This window comes from Lygodium microphyllum, chromosome 6, assembly GCF_053477565.2.
Source record: "Lygodium microphyllum isolate KBCC chromosome 6, Lygodium_microphyllum_v1.1.10, whole genome shotgun sequence".
Classification (NCBI taxonomy): domain Eukaryota; kingdom Viridiplantae; phylum Streptophyta; class Polypodiopsida; order Schizaeales; family Lygodiaceae; genus Lygodium; species Lygodium microphyllum.
Window position 1 is genome coordinate 43767837 of NC_141140.1, and position 8008 is coordinate 43775844.

Below are 8008 nucleotides of genomic sequence, written 5' to 3' on the forward strand. Positions count from 1 at the left end.
AAGGAGTCCAAACACTCATAAGTTTCTGAAATTCAAAGAGTTCGAACACTCATAACTTTAGTATGTCATGGCTCAGCTTGGACATAATTGGGTACCACAAGTTCAAGGTAAAGCTTACAAGGGAAGCAATTAACAATATGTTTGACATTCGATATTTGAGAATCAGACTCTTGACATGCTTGGGTTCATCATGACCTGCCATATGTCAAGATCAGATATAATAGATATCAGTGCATAGTTCCCGAATCCCAATGTTTGTGAGCAGTACATCGGTCCTCCACCAAAATCAAAACTGCCGGTGCTTCAAATTCTTCTATCATCTCCGCTTTCGTATTTGACTGCAGCACTGTCCTTTTCTCCTTGGCGTTACTTAGCACTGGTCAACACTTCCTTCACCAGTCTGCCTGTAACCCACTGTCCACATATGGAAGAAGAAGTTAATGTGCTCCATGGCGATATGGATAAGTCTTCTTCTTCCTCTTTTTTTCAGTAGCCTCAATAAACGTTCTTTGACGTCACTCTATTTCTGCGGCGAACATCTCAGTGGTACTGCCCATATCCTCAAAATGAGTAGGATGAAAAGCAACAACTTTGCCGGTAACACCACTATTCAATCACCATTTTTGTACTTCACGAAGTGCTTGGGTGTTCTTTGGGTTTCTTCTGCCATCAACTTTCACAAGGAACTTTCAATCGATCCCCATATAGGAAAAAAAGAGAATTCCCCATGGAATTCCCTAGTTGAAAATACATATAAGTGGGAAAAGTAAAAACTAGGGAAAATGGGACATTTCCTAGTGAGAATAAGTAGGGAATCACATAAGACCTTTCCTATGTAGGAAATATTTCCTACATAGGAAAATACAAAATTTTCTATGTAGGGAATAATTCCTATATAGGAAATATTTCATATATAGGAAAAATTTTCTAGAGGTGATTCCCTAGGTACTCTCACTAGGAAATCTCTCATTTTTCCTATTTTTTACATTCCCTACTTATATGTACTTTCAACTAGGGAATTCCGTGGAAATTCTCTTTTTTCCTTATCACTTTATCTACTTTGAACTTCCTCCTAGACATGCTAATATCAAACAAGAAATTGCAGAGACCGGTTGCGATACCAGCATGATCACTTATGGGACCATATGCATCCTTGGCTAGACAGGTGGCAAAGGTACAAAGCATTCCAAGAGCTGCAATTGTGATCCCGTACATGGCTGCTAGGGTATGGCTGACATAGATGGCAACAACAATAGCAAATATTGGAACAATTACAGACTTGTAGCCAAGTGCCAAACCAAAGATGACATTGGTAGCAGCTCCTATCCTGCAAGAATCAGTAACATCGTGGACTGGTGTGTATGTATTGCTGGTGAAATACTCTAAAACGTAGCCAATTACCAACCCTGCCCAAAGCCCTACTCCAATGCAAAAAAATAGTTTCCAGTTTTGAACCATCTTTGCACCACTGTTAGGATCATATATGTAAAACGTGGATGGTAGTGCTAGCCAACAAACAAAAGCTACACCGAATGTCATTAAGATGGTGGATATCAGCAACTGTCTCTTCAGTGTAGATTCAATATCCCTTAGATTTGAGATCTCGAACACATCAGTTGCGAACAAGGTTGTGATGAGGCACACCACAATGCCCATAGAGCTAATGAGTAGAGGGAAGCACATAGTAGTAAAGTCATGATTTGTGCCAAATGATGACATGGAAGCCACAAGAAGAGCTGCACAAGAAGCTTCAGCAAAGGAGCCAAACAAATCTGAACCCATTCCAACTATATCTCCCACATTATCACCCACATTGTCAGCAATGATCGCTGGATTTCGCGGATCGTCCTCTAGGATATTCCTTTCTACTTTTCCAACAAGATCTGCTCCAACATCCGCAGTTTTGGTATAGATTCCACCTCCAACCCTTTCAAATAGAGCCACGGATGAGCATCCAAGCCCATAGCCAGTGATGGCCTCAAAAAGGCCCTCCCAATCATCCTTGTAATAAAGTTGGAACAGTTTTATAGTGATGTATAAAACTATGAGGCCATTAGCAGCAAGTAAGAAACCCATCACCAAACCTGATTGGAAGGTGATTTTGAATACTTTGCCTATCCCTTTTCTGGCTTCCAAAGTTTTGCGAGCATTCGCATATGTTGCGATCATCATGCCCAAAAATCCCGACACTATGGATATCAAAGCTCCCAATATAAATGCAACTGTAGTGAAAATTGCTGTAAAGAGAGCTGGGGCACATTCCTGCTTTGGATTGTATCTGCAAGGCTGGGGCTTAGTATTGAACCCCTTCACAGATCCCAGGAACAAGAAAATGACACAGCAAATATGCCCATGAAATAATCCAAATACTTGTACTCTGTCAGCAAAAATGATGTGGCTCTTATGGATATGGCTTGCTGAATTTCAGCACATTTTCTAATAGCTACTGCATCTGATTCCTCATCCAATCTATCCTCCTCGTCACAGTCTGATGATCCATTGATGATGTTGTGACTGTGGGTGTCGTTGTTGTCGAGGAAGGTGTAGCCATTGTTGGCAAGCCTGGACTTGTGCTCGAAGGCCAAGAGACCGGTTGCGATAGCGATCTGGTGGTGGTTGGTCAGAATCATATGCATCTTTGTTAGTTAACAAGTTAGTTATACCATCTGCACCAGCAATTATACCCCACAAGTTAGTTAACAAAATACTGCTAAGGCGCAGAGTAAAACCGCTTCACGAGCTACACTACATTCTTGCAAAGTTAAGATGTTGAATTGGAAAGATAAGTGAATGCATCATTAATCTCTGCCCATTCCAAGTACATATTCATGTCTCCCTGCATGTCAAATGCCACTGTCACTGTCACTGTCTCATTGTCTCACTGTCACTGTCACTGTCTCCCTGCATCAGTACCAGGCTGCCACTGTCTCCCTGCATGTCAAATGCCTACTGGTTCTCACCCACAATCAGGAAATCAATGAAAAAGCAATTGCCCTTCTCGTCATTGTACTCAAAGGCATATGCCATGATGCTTCCTTCTTTTAGCCCTGAGCTTCTGCCAACTTTTATTACCCTCCTCCCCACGATGCTGTTGATGTTTGCTTGCAAGTCAATAGTTATAACATCTCCCATCTCACCTACCCCTTTGATAGTAGTTGTGACTTTGGAGACATCAAAACTGTCCCCGAATGGAATGAAATCACCATCAGCTCGCACAAATGTCTCTACAGCATGAGCAAACATCATCAAGTATCAATATTGTCATATCAAGAAACGGAAACCAGAATTCTTCTTTCAACTCACAGAGAAGTTTATAAAATGGACAATACAGAATGCCTTAACAGCAGACAACTCAAAAACAAGTAGCAAAGAGGGAAACCTGGATTCACACTTGTAAAAATGCCATACCACCGCTCATCTGTAATAAAAGACATTGCCCTTTCCACTGCACCCAAATAAACACCAGGTCCAACATTTGGAGGCAGTGGATGGAACATCTTCTGGTTGGGGTAGTCCAAATCAACCACAACATCTCGATTTGTTAGAAACCCAACCTGACGAGTCCCTGTCCTACTCTGTACTATGGCTCCAAGTGTACCAAATGTCTCCTGACCTGCAACCTGTGAAATTCACCAGAGAGAGAAATGTATCAGAATTGTCAAACTAGTAATGAGGCAACAATTATTTACATATATTGCAACTAAAAATCTGCCAATCTTCACCTTTATAGTGTAAAAAAACACCATCAGTTGTTTTATTGATATATGATGAAGCATGTACACACTCTCAGCATTTCTCAAATTTTATGGAAAGGAGGGGGAAAATGTGCGGAAAACATCTATTGACACCAAAAACACAGAAACACATGAGATGATCATTTCTATTTTCTATACACAAATATGGACATCATCATGCTGCAATTGAGTATATCGGCAAACAAAATGATGATAGATTCGAGAGTGATGCCCCTCGAATATCAATGTAGACATATCAATCTGCCACTAAACACACTATCATAATGCATAAAATGCCCTCATTTGATATGCTAGTTTATACAACTCAATTGAATAAAAAATACTAAACAGTTTGTTAGATCAATATAAGACATCAATCTTGATTACATAAAAGGGCCTACAGTTGATCCGAAAATTGAACTAAGACCACAAGCATGACATCAAAAGAGTAGACACATCTAGATTATGGCCATGCTCTAAGGCTATGCAACTGATCCTTGAGATAAAATTTAGAAACTTGGTTGTAAGATGCACACCTCCAAAACAAACGTAAAATTATAGAATGACTAAATTTCAAGACAAGCAGTTTGTATTCAAACTTTGAAGTTATTCACTGGCTTTTTACCTGAGATCCTGGACCGATGGATGGGTCATTGCCCCTTAAACCTTCAGCCAGCTCTGTGTATACGTCTTGCTCAGGGGTTGCGGCTAGAATACCAAAATAAGAGAACTCTACCACATCAACATCACACCATATGCCTCCAGCTGGTCAACCATGAGAGTTAAAGAGGACAAACTCTTGCTACAAAAGACATGTAGATGAGAGTTAAAGAGGACAAACTCATAGCAAGTTTGATGCTATCAACCGTGAAAGTATTTGATGTGGTGAGCCTTGATTTGGTCCTTCACTCATACTAAGAGAGATCAAAATTTTCCTACAAGCTTAAATAGAATTGGCTAAGCAGCTGCATACTGACTTAAGGTTTAAAACTCTTCTTTGGCCGAGATGCATGTTGTAGACAGGTCTTCTGCCTTTTACCAGGAGAAAAATACAAAACACTGATCAATTAGAAAGGACATATAGGAAGATAGAAGGAAATCCCTTGCTACCTTATAGCATGTCTTGCTTCCTGAGAAGCTAGCCGAACAGCGATGTTAGGGGCATACACAACAGTCCGACTTGCAGCATGAGCCTGAGGAAGGTCATGATTATTCTCCATAGTCAGTGAGAAAGCTGCTTCCCTTGAGATGTCTGGAGGCAGAGCAACTGCTCAGAAATTGCTGATGTCAAAATATATTTCAAGCTTGCAGGGAATGGGGTTGTCATTCAAGCTCTTTTGGGTGTGATTGTGAGCTTTTGAATAAGGTTCCATGGGTTGTATTGAGCATGAGTGTATGTTCTTAAACAGTGAATAAGAAGAGAAGTAAATGCCAGAAGATCACTTTGGGTTGTCTTGGCCTTTTGTTACAACCCTATGTGTCTGCTAAGAAGGCCACTGTCTTCCCTCCATTGTTGCAGGAAATTTGAAAAATTTACAAGCAGATGGGGCAAGCTTGTCAGTCTCTTAACTGATGGCAATGCAAGCTTAACTAATATGCCCTGGCAGTGTTGGCCATATTAGCACCATGTGCAGAGGTCCTGATGGCTATAAGGAAGACTAGGTCCATACCTTTGCTGGTAAAACTGTAAACATTTGGGTCCACAAAGGGAAGGAGAACTCTATTGCAGTCCTCTTGGCTTTGTGAAAGAATGGAGGAGGAGAAGTTAAAAGATCTGTCTTGATCCTTCCTACTGCTCTCTCCTCTTTGCAAAGGCTAGCATTGGATGGTTCTCCTAGAGCCCAAAGAAAAGAATCCCTACCCTTCTCAATTGCTCATATGCTACCACAAGCTTCGAAATAGTGGGAAAAGGCCCTACCAACATGTAGCCAACAAACCATACTCTATATAACATAAAATCTTTCTCAAACCACTTCATGAACTATATGAAGTTTACCACCTAGTATTGAGAGATGAAAGATATGCTCTAAATTTTCAAATACAATTCAATGCATGATTGGATCAAACATACTGAGTAAAAAAATTTAGTAGACTAACCCCTAAGCGGGAAAGTACCTGGCAATCCCAACCTGGTTACAAGTTGTCTTCATTTGCAAAAAACTGCAAGTTGAATGTCTTCTCTCTTCCTTCAAGTAGTTGTTGTGGTTTGCCTTCATAAATGGATCCAATGATCTCTTTCTTTAACTCTTTCAAGTAGACTAGCAAAACCACCACTTTCAATGCCTGTAGACATTTGACTACAAAACTTGTCCTTGTAAGAATCAACTCAATTTTGCATCTTTTCAAAATTAATCCACTACTAAAAAAAACATGTTGAAGAAAAGGACAAGAACGATTCTTAAAACTCTCACATTTGTGGTTACTTCGTTTGTGTTATGGTTCTTTGGCATTTCATATTTGATCATATTAAGGTAGCATTCCACAAACATCTTGCAAGCTGGAAACCAAAAAAGATTGGTAATTAGTACATGTGCTTAAACATTACTAATGGCGCCTTTGATGAAAGCCATGCCATGGTTCTTGATGTTGCTTGATGTAGCCCTTCATGTTACTAGCCAGTTTCCAATTTTCTTGACTCCTCAGCATCACCTTCTTTTCGTGCCCTCTGTTCTTAGTTTTCTACTCAATGTGAGTGCTGGGCATCGCCTGTTTGGGCTCCTTCTTGATATGTAGGTTTTTTCATACCTGTATTTGCTATGCTACTCCTCACAGCTTTCACATCTTCTGTAGCAAAGCTCTGTTAGCCTGCTCTTATTTCATTCTCAGTCTCTCATCTCTTGGTTGTGAGCTCCTGTCAGAGTCTGGCAGGAGACAGAGGAGCTCTGTCAGCTTGGTATTTGCTATTTTTTGTCTGCATTCCTTTTTCGGGAGTCACACAGCCCAAACTGGGCCTTTGGTGTGCAGTCGGCCCAGATTTTGGGCAGGTCGGCCAGATCTGGCCAAGTCGGCCAGATTTGGCAGGTCGGCCAGTTTTTTGGTCTGGGGCTATATATAGCATCCCCCCAATCATTCTCAGCATTCGCTTCTACAGGTTCAGCACACTCTCCGTCCTCTCCCACTCCACCATTGGTGCTGCCATTGCTTTCAGTCTGTTCTGGTGCCCTCACTGACGCTCCGGGCTGCGTGCAGGGACTGATCAGTCCATTTCAGTGTATTCAACATTCATTTCAGTCAGTGCAGATTTTCTTCCTTCATTCCCTGCTTTCTCTCTCCCCTCCTCTGTGTTCATGTTCCTCTTCCGTTGCGCACTCTCACATGGTATCATCGCCTGACTGAGAGCACGGAGGACCTAACCTTGTGGAGAGATACCTCACCCATCTTCTGTTGTTGTCATCCCATCTTCAACTGCCCAGGCGGCCCCTCTAGGTGGCCCTTCTTCCTGCGTTTTCTGTAGACGACTTCTCCTGAGGCTGCCACGTCAATCAGCGACCCCTCATGTTTGCATTTTCCATCAGGCAGTCCCTCCTTCAGCTCGACGACACATCATCAAGCTGTGTTTTGCATATCTGATGGTCGTTTCCACTCTTGACAGCGCATCTCCTACTGGCAACCCACTTTCAGGCTGCGTCTTGGTGCTGGCGGCTTCTTTTCTAGTGATCTTCATTAATTATCTTTGCGTTTTGGAGATCCAGGTGTTTGTAGGCTATCACAGCCTGCGTCTTGGTGGTTGGTGACCATACTGTTGGTCATACTTCGGCTTTGGCACGGTTTTCTTTGGTGTTTGGTATTTTGTAGATTGGAAGATATCTTACCAGTTTTCAGGCTTTGACGACTCAGAGGATGAGCTCCTTTCTCATCATTCCTCGGAGCAGAGGCAGGATTATCAGGAGTTTCGACGTCTAGAGGAGCCTCCTCGCACTCGTCCCTCTTCAGTCCATACATCTCAGAGGGTTCCATCTACCGTGAAGGTGTCTTCTGTGAAGACTGCTTCAGATGTGCGGATGCCTTCCTTGATTCCCTCTATTCAGGTGCCGATTCTCCCTTTCTTTCTGAAGGAAGATAAGTTGGATGGTTCCAACTACTCCCTCTGGTCATGCAAGGTGGAATGCATCCTCGATACATTCCACCTTTGGGAGCTTGTTTCTTCGCCCATCAACCGTCCCCCCGTGGATTTGTCCGATGGCACCTCTATGGACTGTGCAGCCTTGTGGGAAAGGCTCAACTCTCGAGCCCGTTCCTTTCTTTTTATGAGTCTACATGATTCCGTTCTTGTA

The 8008-nt window shown here is 42.2% G+C and overlaps 2 pseudogenes; both read right to left on the minus strand.

The window, feature by feature from the left end:
• Positions 1 to 227: 227 nt before the first annotated feature.
• On the minus strand, positions 228 to 2636 carry LOC148034506 (pyrophosphate-energized vacuolar membrane proton pump 1 pseudogene; annotated as a pseudogene).
• A 310-nt stretch (positions 2637 to 2946) lies between these two features.
• LOC148034507 (protein NARROW LEAF 1 pseudogene) lies at positions 2947 to 3518 on the minus strand (annotated as a pseudogene).
• Between the last annotated feature and the right edge of the window lie 4490 nt (positions 3519 to 8008).